The following is a 19,333-nucleotide window of genomic DNA, read 5'->3' on the forward strand; positions in this document are numbered from 1 at the left end:
GCCAAATGACCTCTGCTAGACTGGTCCAGACTTTCTGATCTCAAGAACCCCACCCCTTCACCTCTGCTGTCTCTGACTCCTCCTTCTGAGGGTTTTTTGGGGGGGTGGGGAGGGAAGAGAGGAGAAGATTTCCTTCTCTCCTTCTACGTTCTGAGTGTAGGTGTTCTCTATGGACCTGTTCCTGGTCCTCTTCTCTTCCGCATAATGCTCTTCTCACTTCTGCCAGTGAATTTCTCTTAAAACAAAGATACTTCAACTATTATCCTTATTCATATTATTCCCAAATAAGTAAAATTCTAGCTCTGGCTTCATTTTTATCTTAATTTCTGATGTGCATTGCAAATTGTTCTGGGGAAGTCTAGACTTTGACTCCTGCCAGTACTTCACATTCAGGGTGGCTCAGACAGGACTCTGTCTTATCAATCAAACCCACTCTTTTTTTTTTTTCTTAAAACATCAAAATCTTTGACTCCTCTCCATCTCTTTTTCCCTTATGTTCAATGAACTGTCAACACTATTCCATACTACATCCCTGCTACCTCTCCTATCCATCATGCCATGGCCATTTCCACAGCCATAGTGGCAGCTGTCCCTCTTAATGCATTGTCAAGGACTCCACCAATGGCTCTCAGCCATTCTCTGAACCCCAGGTTACTGCCCTTTTTGGTCCAACATATACATAGCCTCCAGATGAATTGTCTTGATGTATTGTTAAGAACAGGTATTCCTATATTTACAAAACCTCAGGATCTCCCTCATGCCTGTAGACTAAAGCTGAAAATCCTTAGTTTGAACATAACCCACTGCACTGTGATCCAACATAACTTTCTACCGACTACTCTCCTTCACGGATCCTGCAATTCTAGCCAGACTCCCAGAATTTCCCTCTCCGGTTGCTGGCTTGTGTAGTTCTCTTTCTGGAACTACTTCAACCTGGTTCCATATGTTCAAAACCTATCCATTCCTCAAGGTTCTGCTCCACTTTCATTTCCTTTATGAATACTCTCCTGTTCTTCAGTTAAAACAGCAATTTCCCCCTCCTCTGAAGTCTTGGCACATTTTATCTCTACCTCTCCAACAGTACATACCAGTGCTTCCTTCTATTACAGATAGTTCCGTACACACATCATTTCTTTTTCCAAGCTTTTTGAATGGAAGTACATTCATCTTTGTATATCTTAGGATAATCAGAATAAGCACCTACTGCATTACACATAGTAGGTGCCAAATATTTGTTGAATTAATATAGCATGAGATGTAAAGGCCCACAATGCTGCATTAGAAAGAACAGCAAGAATAGCTACTGTTTCTAAATTCTTGAGGCCAATTTACTCTAAGCCCACAGGTAGTAGCTCATTTCCATTTTTATTCTCTTTGATAAAGTGTTTCCTTATTGAGTCGGAGACCATCTTTCCAGCCTGACAAAGTGGCACTGTCACCAATGCTGGCATAATGCAATGGCTGGACACAGGACGCATTAACAAACAAGTATACCACCTTGAAAAATCACCAAAGGTGCTACCCAAGTGTTACTATATCAACATTAGTCTACAAAATGCCAGGGCCCCACCATTAATCATAATAATCAACACATTCTAAAATGAGTTACTCTCACAAGGAGCATTACTTTATAGATTATTTTCAAGCTCTTGAATAAAATGTCTTTACATAAAAACAAGGGGTTGCAGTACCAGAATAGTATTAGGTAGTGCTGTTGTGCTCGAAAAGGCAGAAGTAGTTGAGCTATGAATAAACTACCATGAACTCTTGCATTTCTCCTCCTTGTTGCCAGTGGTAGGGTAGGTTGTGGGCATGTGCATGTGTGTATATTGCTTTAGAAAACACTTCATTAAAAAATGTCAGGGAACTAAATCTTATAATTGAGGTATGAGGGGTCACAGAACTAAAAGCCAGGACAATAAAAAAGAAATTTTTTTTAACTTCCTTAGTAGTTAACCTCACTTTTAGAAAGATGGATTATTCATAAAGGCAACTTGTTGCTCTTTTTTTTCCCTCCTCAAAGCCCCAGCGCATGGTTGTATATCCTACTTGTAAGTCATTCTATGTGAGCCGCTGCCACAGCATGGCAACTGACAGACGGGCGGTGTGGTTCTGCACCTGGGAAATGAACCCGGGCCACTGAAGTGGTGAGCGCTGACCTTTCACCACTGGGCCACCAGGGCTAGCTCTTGTTGCTCTTTTTTTGATAACCCAATTATTTGAAATTAAAAAAAAAATGGTTCCATAATTGTGAGTTGAGAAAAGAAGGGAGGTCCTCATTAGAAGGTAAGAAAAATGGCTGAAGAAGATCCTTTCTCCAGCAAAAACAGCCAAAGAAAATAACTAAGGAGAAATGTCTAATGGAAAGAACACTGCCTTGAAGCCCTCTGGCCTACTAATTCTTAGATTCTTGTATGTAAAGGGCTAGTAATTTTTTTAATTGAGGGAACCAATATAGGCTTGCTAAATTTTTATTTTACCAAGTAAATACATTGGGATAAGGGCAAAAAAAATTTAACAAAATAATGCCTCCTACAATCACATAAAAGAATGAACACATCAATCATAAAAGAATGAACATTTCAACAGGAAAATAAGACAGTCCTTTAAAGTGTATATATTTGAATTCATGAAGTTTTCCTTTTGTTTTTTTCTTTTTCATGGGTTGGCACTGGGTGTTTGGAAACCATTGCTCTAGCTTTGGTTAATACTAGCTCACTTGGAGAAATCTGGAACAGGCTGAAGTCTCCAGGCTTTTGTTTTCTGATTTACTGAGAGAAAGAGTTAACCTAGATCAGCAGCAATGAAGCTGGGAAAATTGTCAAAGAATTTGTTGCACACACAAAAAGAGTCATTACCTTGTGAAACAATCTGTATTTTAGCAATCTGTAATTATCAAATTTCCTCGATTGTAACATGCATGGTGTTCCTGCCTACCCCCAATTTTAACTTTTCTGAAATTAGAATAAATCTTATAATCAATGTTCAAAGAAACCAGCTAGTCCTCAGACAGAGAGGCAATTGTTACACTGTTGTCATTTCCAGTGTAAGCGTCATAGTCTGGACAAGTGTGAACTTTTAGTTACTTGTTCATCCTCGTTCCCTCAGTTGACTTATTTCCATTGATGCTGCCTCTCACAGTTGAGTTTTTGCTTAAACTTGGATCCAGAATTGTCCTCAATAGGACTGTACTATGATGGCAGCACTGAAAAGAACGAAGATCATGTATGCAGAAGAGAACAGAAAGGAGGATGTAAATGTACTGTAAGTGGTGCAAGTATTCATCGCTGGAGAAATGAACCAACTGATTTTCTTGTAGAAAAAAACCAAATGTTTTACAAAGGATCTAAGAATAGAAGACACATGCAAGTAGATAAATTTGTGCGAGTAGATAAATCTCTTGTCCTTGGGATATATACATAAGAATCGTCTGTTGGAAGCCAAGCAGCACAATTAAAAGCAGAAGAATTTGCCAAATCTCTCAAAATAAATCATGTCGTTTTCAAAGTGAGGAAAGGTGAATAACCCATGCAGGCTTGGTGAAGGACTATTGCTCAGGTGCTAAACTGTCAAAAGCTTCCTGATAACTTCCAAAATTAGCTGTATAAACGTATGGAGGGTAGGGGTGCGGGGGTAGACTAGTCAAATAATCAAATGGAAATGCAGAGAATACACTAGTATGCTTCGAAATGCCTTAAGACTACATTTTCAATCACAAAGGCTCTAAAAAGTTTTGATCGGAAAATGCATTATGAAAAGTATCATGTCATATGCATGATAAATGATGGCCAAAAGTGATTCAGAAGAATGATAAGAAGGCTTAGACTTAAACTTTGGTTATTAAGGGCATAAAATACTAGGGTTTGAATAGATATACTACATTGTGCTGTTTTTTAAAAGAACTGTGCATTTTTTCCTTTTAAAATTTTCTTTCTCCCAAAAAAGGTGTTATTAAATTGAGATGTGTCTTAAAACCAAGGGGTCAGAACAAAGGGACTACAGAAGGTTTAATTCTGTAATTGCAACATCTATGAAATTATGATACAAATGATTTAATCCTTTCATCTCTCTCTCTTTTTGCTTCTCCCTCCAGCAATCTACCCTACTGTGATCCTTTCCATTCTCTCTTACACTTTGCAGTAAGATACATCTTTATGTTCTTTTTCCTGTTCTAGAGAATCAAGCAAAAAGGAAAGCTCATCAGGTTTCTCTCAAACAAGGAGGAAATGGCCAGGTAAATCAAAGGGGCAGAACTACAAAGAGAGTTATCTATAAATTAAATATTTAATTTACCAGAAAAAATTATAAAAGACTTGCAAATGGACCGAGATGATTACTGGGTGTCTTCAGTGAAAAACCATACATTATCTGTAACATACCTTTCCAGGTTATCTGACTCTATGGGCTTTGGGCCCTTCATTGTCTTTGAACAATTTTACAACTCTCTAAGTTGCAGATAATTGATAGTGATGCAAATGATTCTTCTCCATAAAAATGCACAGTGTAATGTACGGTTGAATGCAATTGATTATTGCCCTGCGGCTGTTGACCAGTTTCGCATCTATGAAGCACATGTATTTGCGTGTTCCTGATGGGTTTATATATTCATCTGCTTCGTGGATTCTCTCGTGAATTGGTTGTAACATTTTACTGGTTCTCTCATTAGTTAATGAGCTAAATAAAATCTTTGACATCTGTTCATTTCATTTTGTATGTGAGTCAAGATTATGACCTTTAAAAAAACAATTATCCTTTAATTTTTTAAACCCTTAAAGTTAGAAACTTTTGTTTCAAAAAATATTTATTTTCATGGGATATTCCAATAATCAGAGTAGGAAGGAATTGAAATATTAATCTTTAATTATTGGTTGAATTAGCACTGTACCAGTGGTACCCAAAATGATTTAGCTTGGAATTCCTGATCACATAGCAGCTAGCACTGAGCTAGCTGTGCTACTGGTCTAAAGTTCTTGGGTATTTTGCACGCATCCAAGAGGAAGGTTAGGCCTAGAAGAGTCTATGATGGCCTGCTCATTTAGGAAACAACCAAGAAAAGATGTGGTGCTAAAACTCCTCAGAATTTCTAAAGTGCTTTGGTATATGAGAATATATTCAGTCTGAATTCCTCAGTATCAAGAAGAGGCTAATTGGAATGAAGATGAACTGTGACTTAGAAGATTCCCTTTCTTTAGCAGTGCCCAAGGCTTCCAAGGAGCTTTTGAGTTTTCCCAGTTACCTCCCTGGGCCACAACATCCTCTGTCTCGTAGGAGGTAGAGGCTACAAACCATCAAGAACATTACACAACAAAGATAACCTCTTAGGAATTATTTTGACTCAATAAATAGATGCTGAATGAATAAATCTCTGGTGAAACCTTTTTCCACCTTAGGCCTTAAGAACTTTCTAAATTTAAAAGCCAAAATACTCGATTACTGTATTTCCTTCAAAAAGTTAGAAAAATGTGGTCCAACAGAAATTTCTGTGATGAGAGTGTTGGGGGAAGAGGGAGAATCTCCCTCTGCCCTTTCCCTTAAGGTTCTTATGGTTGGCCAAATAATCAACAAGACAGGTTAGCAGGAGAAAATAATATCAAGTTTAATAACATGTATACATGGGAGAAAGCAGGGACACTGCGTTTCTCAACACAATAGCAGAAATTCTCCTCTTAAATATCTTTTTCAGCCAATGACAAAGGAGGATTTTGGCGGTGGGGGGAGTCAGTTACAGGAGATTACCACTAAAGCACAGTAAACAAGAGTAAGGTTTATTATGTAGCTCAAGGCCTCACCTTCCACATTGATAAGTCACTAGAAATCGCTCATCCCCCTCTCTTCTCCAAACAGAGAGGGAGATACCTTTACAAATGGAGATTTCCCTTATAAATGTAAATGATTGTCTGGCAACTCTTCGCAGGGTCATCCAGAGAATGTGGCCAGAGAGACAGAACTTTTGATAAGAGGGGCTTGTTGGTGCCTTTCCTATTGTAACATTTACCCTACATTATCTTTACAGCCTTCATGATAGATCTGTTCCAGGAAGGAGCTACCATGTCAAATTCTTTAGGCAGTTAGTGGGGGAGGTCAAATGTCCTCAGAGAAAACAACCAAGGTAAAGAGATAGATTTCAGGGTGGCCAAATCTTGATCTCCTACAAGAGAAATATTACATCAGTGTACTTGCCCAATAAGGTAGCCATATGCCACTCGTGGCTATCGGGTGCTTCTAATCTGGCTAGTGCAACTGCGGAACAAGAATTTTAATTTTATATAATTTTAATTAATTTAAATAGCCACACATGGCTCATGGCTGCCATATTTCAAAAGTACAGAGCTAGAAGTAGGCTAAACAGACATACTCTTCATAACATTGGTTCTTGACCAAATAGCCCATGGGACAAGTGTAAAACAAAACCAGAAAAATCAGTACAACAAGCCCTGCAAACTATGTCTCCTTACTTAAGATATTTTGTTTAAAAACATACTCCCTTTCTTTAGGAGATCTCAACCGGTAAAGAGGCTCCCTTTAGAGTTCCAAAGGCTTTTGGTTAAAGCAGATGACCACTGGGGAAAATAAAGTCAATGCCAACAAGAACCAGCGAGCTGGCAGTCCTCAGCCCTCCTGCAAATGTGATTTGGGCTTTTCATAAAATGGTGATGAATAATTCTGTTTGGCACAGTTCGGGAGACTTTGTACTTGCCAATGAATGACTTCCTCTAGAATACTGTCAGGATTGCTAAACAAGTGACACACAAGCCCTAAGGCAAAATGCATTGAGTAGTTTCAGAGAGATGGTTAAAAAGTCATCATCAATCAAGGTCATGTGTGGCCCAAGGCCATTTTGGAACTAAGCCAGGCATTAATGGTTTTAGCTTATCCATTAATGTTTTAAGAAATCCCTACAGACTGCTCTCTTCCCTGGCCTGTGGGCTTAGCTGCTTACAAAACTGTAGAATGTTTGGGCTGGAAACACGTTGGCTAGCCCTTCATTTTATAGGTGAGGAAACTGAGTCATTTGTACTGAACAACTGCTTGTACACAAAGGATGTTTAATAAGCTAGTACAGATACTAAAAAAAATAAACCTCAAATGTGAATGAAATACCTAGAATATCATTCACTCACTCACTCATTCATTCAACAAATACTTGTCCTTGACAACTACATGCCACGCCCTGTGCTAGGTGCTAAGAGTACAGAGGAGAACAAGATGACACAAGAGATACACCTTTGTCAGATTTTCCTTTCACATATTAGGTCTACATTGTTCAAAGAGGTATCCAGTTTTTTATTCAGAGTTTTAAAATATTGGATTTTCTACTTTTTCAATATTAAAATGTTGCTTGCGTAATAAAGTTTTTAAAAGTTGGCTGTGTCCCTGAAAATCTAAACATACCCTGATGTAAGGCTGCTTCTCAATTATTTTGCTGGTGGGGGGAGTGGTAGCCCGACTCACCCTCCACTCACTAACGCTCAGTATTTCCTGCAGGGCTGGGACATGAGGTACAATATCCAGAGAAGTTATTTAGTGCACAAACCTAAAGAAAACATTCTCACAGAAAGACTTTCAGAGCATTCAAAGCCAGTTTTAAACTTGTCTGGATAACGCACTGTCAGAACTGTAAATACACTACTGTAACATGATGATGTCCTAATAGAGGGCCGTCGTAGTTAGGGCTGTTGGCCATACACACCAGGTTATCCCAGACGCTCCGATTCAGATTCAATTATATTTGGGTTATATCTGCAGGGTTCCTCTCTTGTCTGTCTTTCCTGTTTGGATTCTCTGTCTCTCTCACTCTACTGCAGCCCTCACAGCTGTTGTTATTTTGCTTCTTTAGCTTGAACCTCTTGCCTTATTTTATAAGATCATGTGTGAGGGTCTGAGGACCTTCCTAAACTCCCCTGAGTGAAATGCATAGGTTCACTCTGCCTCAGTGTCTGTGGAGACCGCACAAAGCTATTTCCTTATCTCATAACTAATAACTATAATATTCCTAAGATCTGAGTGCTCTTTTAGTGAGATGGTTTAGGCTCAGGGGATTCCAACACCAAGGTGACTAAGAAAGGATGTTAATACTAGGTCAAATCCTGTGAAACTGCCATTTCTGTAAGTCAAAGTGTCAAACGCCGGCAACTTCATATCCTTCAATGTACTGCTTACTGAGCATTTACTGTGTGCCAGGCTGAAGATTAGAACCTTCATATGCTGTTTCGCTACTTTATATTTCATACAGTTGTTTCAGTGTTTTGAAAAGTCACAACATCTCATATTTTAAAAATGCATAGTAGTTTAGAAATCTGGAAAAAAAATTATTATGATTTCCTCTTAGAATTGATTTTCTCTTCACCTTGTGCTAGAAATGCCAGACACTAACAGAAGGAACTTTCGAATGGACACAAAATGCCAATCTAAATTAGGTGGCTCTTTCTTTAAAAGAAAAAACACAAAATCCTTGTGGCTCACGCTTACTGTACCCTGGGGAAATTAAGTTACATACATTACTTTTTAAACAGTCTTTTGCAGGACCACAGACTGTGGGGAAAGTAAAAGTGAGACAGAATGTGTCAAAAAATAATTTTACTGCCTTGTTGATTAATACTCCCCTAAACTTAAAATACAAAATTTCTCTGATATTGACTAATGTTATATTAATGCTATCTGAAACTATCCACTTGTTAACTCTGTTTATAAACCTGCCACACACATTGTAACAAGGGGATTTCTACAAGAAACTTTGGGTTCCTCTTCCTGCTCATCACTGTGAGTGACTGAAAAGGCAACTTGTAATTTTTATTGCAGAGTGTGGGCAAACAAGTAACACATATGTAGATATAAAAAGGCTCTGTGAAAGTATTCTGGTTACATTTGCCTGTAATTTTCAGAACCACATTTACAATATAGTAACTGCTTTAGAAAGGGTGTAGAAAGATGAATCAAGGAAATCAGCCAATGTTAATGTTGGATGGGAAAGAAAAAGGTTAGGGGAGATAGTGTACTTCTTCCCCCACAAAGCAGTTAAACCACTCCAAATAGTAATCAACCATCCCTATTTTCAGAGATCTGGAGAGAAATGGATTTAATTATTTTCTTCTGAACCACTTCCGAGTTTAACAGTCCTCAGTGACAGGAAATTGTCCCTTATCAAGCTCCTCACACAACACATTAAGGCATTTTTCATCACTGGACAGGTAAATGGGAGGGAAATTTTATGGATCTTATATCATGAACACCAGTGCTGACCACCCTGGCACACTGTTAGGCTCTGGCTCTTAGTTAACCACTGAAGGATCTCAGAAGTCACCGGGAAACGCAGGCAAAGATGTTGGCTTTTCATTTTGTTGACCTATGGGCTGTTTCTTACATGTCTTAAGCATTATCAAAAGTTAAAGCTAGTTGTGTCAGAGAAATTTCAGAGAATATTTTTATGGCTCCAAGATATGTATCAGGGCCTATCATGCAGGTGAGACTTTCATGCAGGTGAGACTTGTCTATAAGAAAATTAGAATAAAATGAAATGGTTTTCTCAACTTGACTTTTTAAAAAATACAGATAATTGGCCCTGCAAAGAATGACTGAATGACGAGCATCAGGTTGCCCTGAGCCTCATAGGTTTCACGCTGTAACAGATCCATAGATCCATATTTTAAATATCCACTTTCACAATCCCAATGAGAAAAACAGTGCGAGTCAAAGCTCAACTCGAGACAAGTGCAAGAGCGGCCACCCCAACAGGATGGGATACGCTGTCATATTTTCTCACTTCTAATACTGCTTGAGAGTCTCCACGGGAGTGGCTGGGAACTTGAAGACCAGGGAATTGTTAATAAAATTCAAGAATATGATAGGAATATCTAAGTTTCAAAATGAAAAGAGAAATTCTTCCCACAAAATATATCCTTTGACCTCAATTTTCTCCCCAGGGACCAATTAATTCATGGAATTCTAGAGCTGAAATGATAATATAATAGACCAGACATCTTGACATAGTACAAATTATTGCTAATCCTCATAACAAGCCAGAAGGTTGGAGAAGGTAACCTCGTTTTGTAGATTAAGAAACTGAAACCTAGTAAGTTTAAGATATTTTACCACGTTCACACAGTTTGCTAAGGAGCAGAAAGGGGATCTGAACTTTTACCTGAAGTCTTCAAATCCCATGCTATTTTTACTCTGCCACGCTGCCTCCTATTGGATGGGATTCAGAGGTCACTCAATCCACTTCTTGTATTGAATAAAGGAATTCCCTGTACAAGACTGACTCCGCTTAAATTCTGTGTGTGTGTGTGTGTGTGTGTGTGTGTGTGTGAACAGGTGAAACGTTTACAGAATACAACATTCAAAAGATATGAAAAGGCATATAGTAAAGATTATCTCTGGTCTCCTGGTAAGTCAAATTTCTCTTGGTGGAACCAACCAATGTTATCTTCCAGAGATATCTTATGTATATACAATATCTGTGTTATCTCTTTTCTTATATAAATAACATAACATACATCCTATACATACTGTTTTGCAACTTCATTTTTTCATTTGGCAGCATATCTTGGAAACTATTTCCTATCATTACATAAAGAGCGTCTTCATTTTTTTTATCAGCTTCACATCATTTCACTGCATGGATATGCTATAATTTACCTAATTAGTCTCCTACCAATGGGAATTTAGATTATTGCAATCTTTTGCTATTACAAATAATGAGGCAATGAGTAATTTCAGAAATACATTATTTCACAGGTGTGCAATTATCTCTGCAGGATAAATTCCTAGAAGTTAAGTTACTAGGTCAAAAGACACTTGTAATTTTGATAAATATTGCCAAACTGCCCTCCACAGAGTTTATATCATTAAAAACTCTAGGAATACACTTAGAAAGAAATAAGAAAGATCTATACGAAAGAAAAACAAACGCTGCTGAGGAATAGACACACAAAAAACTAGATTACTTCATCTCCTCTGTAGGATTCTTCCTAAAACAAGGACAGATGAACACGTTAAACAGCATCATGGGGGTACAATCAACAAGATCCAGATGGTGGGGAACTCCACAGGACTACTGATTCAGTTGCAACAAATAAAATGCAGGAATAAAAGACAGTGAGGGTGGGAGAGGCAGGGAGACTGATGGCTTAAAAGAGACTTGAGAGACATACCAATAAATTGCAATGCTTGGACTTTATTTGGATTGGTTGAAACAAACAAACTGTAAAAATCACTTATGGTATTATGAGACAACTGGGGGAAAAGACTAAGATAGATGGAAATTGATACTTTATTTTTAGACAGGAATATTCAATATCACAATGATGTCAGTTCTTCCTATATTACTCTATACATTTAATGCAATTTCAATAAAAATGGCAACTTTGAAAAATTTAGACAAGCTAATTAGTTCATGTAAAAAAAAATTAAGCAAAAATAGCAAGAAAAATTTTGGGGAAAAAAGAACAGTGATGAGATACTAAAATGCATTAAAAAGCTATAATACTTAGATTAGGGTGGTGAGAAATATCCTTTAGTTATATGACAAAACTTGGCATGTCAGATCAGTGGGGTAAGAGAGATTATTCAGTAAGTCCAAACTGGTGGTGGGAGAAGAGAATACCCATGTATTAAAAAATAAAGAAGATGAATACTTTGTCCTTTAAATCAAGATAAAGTCCAGACGGACTAAACTTTAAAAGTGAAAAATGAAACTTTAAAATTATAGGGAGAAATCACGGGAATTTAAAAACATATATTCATATGTAAATATACATATGTATATATTTGCATGTTTTTCATATATACAAACATATTTGTAATTATACATATAATATACATATGTGTATACACATATGTATACATATGTATATGTATTATTTATATATTTTACATATGTATTGTTTTTATATATATATATGCGTACACACATATATGTACATATAGTGTTGAACTGGAGAAGGCCTAAGTATGACAAAGACCCAAGAGCCATTAAACAAAAGATTAATAAATATGACTATGCAAAAAATAAAAAATCTACACAGCAAAAACCGTACGAGTAAAGTCCAAGATAAGCGACAAGCTGAAAAACCTTAAATTACAGACAAAAGGATAATTTCCCTACTCTGTACAGGACCTCTATAAATCAACAAAACCGACAAAATCCTTTGGAAAAATAGGCAGAGGATATGAATAGATCTTTCACCAAAAAGGAATTGAAATAGCTCTTAAACATATAAAAACATCGTCAAATTTTTCTATAATTATTAATTAAAACTGCTCTGAGGTACCATTAGTCACTTATCACATGATAAAAGTAATATTAAGGCCTTAACTCTTAATATTAGAGAATGACCCCAAGGCCCTTTGACTTGTGGAAAAAAATGGATGAGGACAAAAAGCAGTAACCTCTTAGAAGTCAGAGAACACTCCTTTAATCCCGGGCATTGGTCTTATGGTTCCATCTCACTTACCCAAAGGTCACAATATAAGATGATTCTCTTATCCAGAATCTGACTGAAAAACTAGGATAAGCAAAATTTTCATGGTTTTTAAATAGTCAAAAATAAAAATCCACAAAGACATACATTTGGTATTGAAGCTTGTGTCCTTAACTCACAGGAGCACGCCTTGGTCCCTACTCCAGAGTGTTTACCTTTATTTTAGGTACGATCGTAGCATACATGCTTGTCTTGTTTGGGTTTCCCATCTTTAGCATCTAAAAGCAACAACTTCAACAAAAAATTAGAGAAAGGGGCTCCTGGAGATGGGCACACTGACTTTAGGAAGATGTTACAAAAAAAAGTTGGTTTACAGCAAATGAATAACTATGTAGATCTGACATATGGCCTTAAAGTCTAGGACCACTTACCTTGGGCATGTTTCCTGTGAGGATCAGAGTAATACTGTGGCCCCCAGTGTTGGGGGGCCATGATGATGCCCTTGAGCCATTTAAAAAATATTACTCTACTCTGTGCAGTCGATTCTGGAGGGATGTACGTAATATATGTTAGATAAACCACCATAAGCCATCTGAATCAAAATACTGGGATACATTTCAGTTGTATAGAAAACTCAAACCTACAGAAAAACAAACTCCTCCTTGGACACAGCTAACTAGGATATTACTGTCGTTTAAAAGATAAAACATTAATTGTTATTGGTGTACTTTTGTTTTCAATGCATAAGTCAGATTTTCCAGCCTTCGATAATTCTGAATTGAGTGATATCTAACTTACCTTATGATTACTTACTAAGCAAGAGTTTTGTGGGTTTATGACCTTATCGCAAAACATGGCCACATGTCATATTTTAAAATGACTTGCCTTAGTGTAATTATGTTAACCAAGTGAAATGACATTCATATTTGAATCTGCGTGGCTTAATAACGGCAGCAGTTAGCACCATCTGTTGATGGCTCTCCTCAGGGCCTGTGGCAGGAAGGCTCTCTGTGGTCAATTTTCTTTTTGGTTGTGGCTCTCTTTGCTGCTCCTCACTTTTTAGCCATGAAAATGGATGGCATTTTAAAACTCTTCACGAGTTTTCTGCAATAAAGTTACTGGGCAACAAAAGGTGTCCTCAGGGGAGTGAGTTATGTTAAGACTGAGAATCTAGTATGATTAGATAGTGTTTGTGTAGCCTCTAAGGAACATCAATATCATTAATGTGAGGCAAATGTCCTAGCTAAATGGCTTCTGGGAAAGCATAACTTATTCAGAATGACGTGATTTTAAAATGTTTTTATAACCTGTTAATAAAAAGGGAGACAATAAAACTATTTCTCTAAGTCAGCACTTCCCAGTGTGTGGTCTGGGGACTTCCGCATAGGAATTTTCCAGGAGGTGGTGAAAATGCAGGTGGGGGGCAATCTGAAATTCTAGACGTGGGCCTCAGCAGCCTGTATTTTTTTTTTTAGGTGAGGAAGATTAGCCCTGAGCTAACACCTGTTGCCAAGCCTCCTCTTTTTGCTGAGGAAGATTGGGCCTGGGCTAACATCTGTGCCCGTCTTCCTCTACTTTATACGGGATGCCGCTACAGCATGGTTTTCCAACCCCAGGGATCCGAACCTGCAAACCCCAGGCCGCTGAAGCCTATTACACGAACTTAACCACTACGCGACTGGGCTGGGCCCTCAGCTGCCTATATTTTTAAGAGATAGTTCAGGTAATCGTGACATGCAATCAAGTGTGAAAACCAAGTTGGTATGATACCAACGAGGATATGCCTGTCAGCAAAACGGAGGTGAAACAAGGCAGTGGTGGTGTGAGAAGAATGGGGGAGGAGTGCCAGATACCAACAAGGCACTTCACAAGCCAGCTCATTTATTCCTTTACAATCTAGTGGCTGTGATGTTTACATTTGTTTCTAGGATTATTGTTTAATATCTACCTCCTCCCTAGACTGCAAGCTCCATGAGGGCAGAAATCAGGAGTCTTACTCAGGCCAATCCGGGCCTGGCCCATTGCTTCGCCTAAGACTGCCCTCCATATTGGCTGAGTGAATGATTTAGGTACATTATCTCCACTTATAGAGGAGCAAACTGAGACTGGGAGAGGGTGGATAGCCTAAGACCTCACGTGTATAGTAAGCAGAGAGTCAGGTCTCGGTCCAAAGCCCAGGCCCCTTCCCCTGACAGCCCCTCCTTACGACGGGACATTGGATCTGTTTGTGGAGGAGACCTATATGCAATCAAGTGTGAATATCAACTTTGCCTGCTAAACACTCACATCCTCAAAAACCTCTGCAATTGGGGTTCATTTAGAAAATAAAATACGTTACATAGTATTTTAGAATGTGATAAATATCCTGGGAAAACATCCAATGCAGGGAAAGGGGATAAGAGAGTGAAGGGATGAAAGGAGTATTGCAATTTTAAATAAAATGGTTAGGAAGCATTCAGTGAACAGGTGATTTTGTTTTATTATTATTTTTTTGGTGAGGAACCCTGAGCTAACATCTGTCGCCAATCCTCCTCTTTTGGCTGCGGAAGATTCGCCCTGGGCTAACATCTGTGCCCATCTTCCTCTACTTTGCATGTGGGAAGCCTCCACAGCATGGCTTAATAAGCAGTGCACAGGTTCGTGTCCAGGATCTGAACCCGTGAACTCTGGGCCGCTGAGGCAGAGCACGCAAACCCAACCACTACACCACTGGGCCGGCCCCTGAATAGGTGATTTTTGAACAAAGGCTTCAAGAAAGACAGCCACTGATAACTGGGGTCAGAGGCCAGGGATCAGAGAGCAAATACCTAAGGAGGGAGTGTATCTGTTTAGTCCAAAGATCAGCAAGAAGCCCACACAGATGGAATGGAGACGGTGAGGAGGAGAGTAGGGGAGCCTGATTAGAGTGAGTTAAGGAAGAATGGGACGAGGGGATTTAGAAACTGAGCAAAGACAGTTCTCTGGACGAACAGAAATTGAGCAGTAGCTAGATGGAGAAGGGGGTAGTCATGAGAGTGTTTTCTTTGTTTCCTTAAGGTAGGAGAAAAAATGGGATGTTTGTTTCCTAGCAGTAATGTGCCAGGAGAGACAGGGAATTGAGGATTTGGGAGAGAAGAGCATTGCAGGAGTGGTGTTGTGAGGAGAGCGGATGAGAACCTGTGCATGCGTTGGGTGTGGCCTTAGAAAAGCACAGACAATTCACCTATAGAAACAGGAGAAACGGCAAAGCATATGGGTACAGATGCTCCTGGGTGGGGACCTGTGGAGTGGGAGGCTGTGGAAGTTTTTTGATGGATTCCCTTTTCTCTGTGAAATGGGATGCAAGGTCGTTAGCTGAGAGCAAGGCTGGGAGCAGGTGCTAGAGAACCTGCCTTAAGAACATTTTTCACTGCATTCTACTTGCATATAAGCACTCTACTTGGTATTTCTGCTTAAACATATGGAAATATCTTATGCACATACTCTTGCCAAAGCAGTGTTACTCATCTTTGGTTAGAATTAGCTTGGAAAGTAAACTGTACAAGTAATGAATTTTGAAAAATAAATTAATACCAATCAAAAACCTTCTCCTCTGCTCCCATTTGTATTGCAAATTTATTCTCTCAAAATTATTTCATGTTCTGAATGTCACTGAGAAATTTAGTAGATTGCTGAGCTGCACCCCAGAAATGGGTTTCCAGCTGTAATTTAATTGGAAGGGTCGTAACTAAGTTTCACCATATGGGGCTGCCAGATGCAATCAATGCAATGTAAGTTTGAAGAAGACATTATTGAGTGCGTTGAAGCACATTTTATAAGCAATGAGAGCTATCATTTATGCAACAGAAATCACTCTATTGTCTTATGAAATTAGGACATCAGTAGAATATACAAGTGTTAGAGGGTTAATGTAGAATGAGTAATTTTGGTTGAAAGATAACATACTATTTAAAGACATGCGTAAGTCAGATAAAGGTATTTCTCACCACTCCTCCATCCTTCCACATCAATCAAGTCTGCAAGGCTAACATGGCTTTAAGTTTTTACACTAATACAATGGATGATGCAATTGGAAACTAATACAATTGGGAATTTCGTTTTATTAATGAGAGAATCTGGGCAAATTCTTCATCCACAAAGTAGAGGCTCACAAAGTTTTTACCTTGGGGCCAATGAATGGTTTAACAAACTGAAATTGCCATCACAACTTTCAGCTTGTCATTTGGACTCTTCAGCTCTCAAAGTCGTTGCAACTCAGCGGCTAGTCTTGCAACGGATAAACTTAAAATCTATGATCCCAATGGTCTGCTATTTGAATGTCTGAACACAGGCTCAGAACACAAGATCACACCTGAGTAAACCATATCAAAGGCACTATTTTCTCCACTTCCAGGTCAGGTTGAAGAGGGCTCTTGTACAAGCAAAAGTTCATTTGCCTTAATTGTGCACCATGAGTAGCTGTTGCACTAGTATTAAGTCTTGTTCAAATACAGATGTGTATATTCCATATGCCAAAACAACGGCACTCCAAAGCTAAAGATCCAAGACTACTCACCCTGCAGAGCATAATCATTTGGTCTTACTCTCCCTGAACTTGGCTACACTGTTATTTGCAGAGTTGTGATGAACGAATCTTAAATGCTAATGCTTTAAGTCCCCACGATGTTGAACTCATTCCCCTCACAGGCTAATCTGAACACACGCGTGAAACCAGTGAAGGAAAGGCAAACTTAGATAATTTGAACTGTGTAATCTTTGGCGAGATTTGATAAATTCAGAAGAGATGATTCACTTAAATAATCCATAGGGTTTAAGCAGGTTAAGAATTGTAAAGCAGGGGAGGGGAGTCAAGATGGCGGCGTAAGCAGACTCTGAACTCACCTCCTCCCGTGGACACAGCCAATTTACAACTACTCGTGGAAAAATTACCCCTGAGACAGAACTGAAAACTGGATAAGAGGAACTCCTGCAACAACGGACAATCCTAACTGAGGTGGAAGAGGCAGAGACTCCCTTCTGGAGAGGAAAAACGCCGCCTTCACAAGCCGCCAGCTTCACTGCCGCAGGGAGCAGCTCACAGGTACGCAGCCTCCCTGGAGGCGCGGGGTCCTGAGCTGGGGAGCGCCCCCGCTGTCAGCATTTTGTGGACCCAGCACAATCGAGACCAGCGGCATAATATCTGACTTTGCCTGCTACTAAAGCATTGGGGAGTACCCCCAGAAAACCCGGTTCACAAAGAAACTAAAACTGGGCTTAAAGGGCCCGCGTGCAAACTCACCCATTTCAGAAAGCATCCTAAAATCACCAGAAAGAAAGGTGCACAGTGCTTTGGTGACAAGAGACTCACCTAATAGGCCCTGAGTGCATCTCGGTGAGGGGTGAGACCTCCCCAGGGACTGGGACATTGGCGGCGGCCATTGTTGTGGCCTGGTGTGGGTGTGCTGACAGACGCCATTGGAGTTCTCCCTAAGGCCTGCTAGCCCAGGGTCTGCCCCACCCGCTAGAGCACCAATTTAATCCAGCTCATCCAGGGCAGGCAGCCCACCCTAGAGACTGGCCACACCCAACAACAAGCCCTCAGGCAACTTGTGGGCCTGCATAGATTGGTGACTGGATTCTCTGCAGCCTGGTAACTGAGCTGACTTGAGCGGGGCAGGGTGTGCACAAAGGAGCGGGTGGAGAGTGTGGGGCAGTGGTGGAGTGTGTGGGGCTCCCCACACCTGATAAAGAGACTGAAGGGCCCACAACAACTACAAGCAGCTGAGCATTACAACAGCTGGCCAGGAGCATAACTCAGCCTCCCTGGGTGCCTACAGGGAGGGCAAACAGGCCACAACAGAAGGACACACGTAGCCCACCTAGGGGTCACCCCTGGAACATTGAGAACTGAGGGAAGCACACTGGAAGTCTCCTAAGGCATCACTTACATAAGGTCACCTATCCAAGAGCAGGAGACGTAGCTGACCTACCTAATACGTAGACACAAGCACAGGGAAAGAGGCAAAATGAGGAGGCAAAAGAATACATTCCAAGTAAGGGAACAGGACAAAACTCCAGAAAAGGAACTAAGTGAAACAGAAATGAGCAACCTACCCGACAGAGAGTTCAAACTAAGAGTGTTAAGGATGCTCACTGATCTGGGGAGAAGAATAGATGAACTCAGTGAGAATGTCAACAAAGAAATGGAAGATATAAAAAAGAACCAATCAGAAATGAAGAATACAATACTGGAAATGAAAAATTCATTAGAGGGACTCAAAAGCAGAGTAGAGGATACAGAAGAACGGATCTGTGAGCTGGACGAAAGACTAGAAGAAATTACCCAAGCTGAACAGGTAAAAGAGAAAAGAATTAAAAAGAGTGAGGACAGTCTAAGGGACCTCTGGGACAACATCAAGCACACTAACATCCGTGTTATAGGTGTCCCGGAAGGAGAAGAGCGAGACAAGGGGGCAGAGAATCTATTTCAAGAAATAATAGATGAAAACTTGCCCTAACCTAAAGAAGGAAACAGACATCCAGGTACAGGAATCACAGAGAGCCCCAAACAAGATAAACCCAAAGAGGCCCACACCAAGGCACATCATAATCAAAATGTCCAGAATTAAAGATAAAGAGAGAATCCTAAAAGCCGCAAGAGAATGTCAAGTTACATACAAAGGAAACCCCATAAGGCTATCAGCTGACTTCTCAGCAGAAACTTTACAGGCTAGAAGAGAATGGCACGATATATTTAAAGTGCTAAAAGGAAAAAACTTACAGCCAAGAATACTCTACCCAGCAAGGTTATCATTCAAAATGGAAGGAGAGATCAAAATTTTCCCAGATAAGCAAAAATTAAAGGAGTTTGTCAGCAAGAAACCAGTGCTACAAGAAATGTTAAAGGGACTGATTTAAGGGAAAAAGAGAAGACCACAAATAGGAAAAATTATCTA

The 19,333-nt window shown here is 39.5% G+C and overlaps 1 protein-coding gene across 2 annotated transcripts in view; it reads right to left on the reverse strand.

Moving 5' to 3' along the window:
• SERPINI1 (serpin family I member 1) overlaps nt 1-19,333 on the reverse strand; it is an 81,090-nt gene that overhangs the window by 29,454 nt on the left and 32,303 nt on the right. The gene's annotated exons all lie outside the window — the stretch shown is intronic.

This window comes from Diceros bicornis, chromosome 15 (genome assembly GCF_020826845.1).
Source record: "Diceros bicornis minor isolate mBicDic1 chromosome 15, mDicBic1.mat.cur, whole genome shotgun sequence".
Lineage (NCBI taxonomy): Eukaryota > Metazoa > Chordata > Mammalia > Perissodactyla > Rhinocerotidae > Diceros > Diceros bicornis.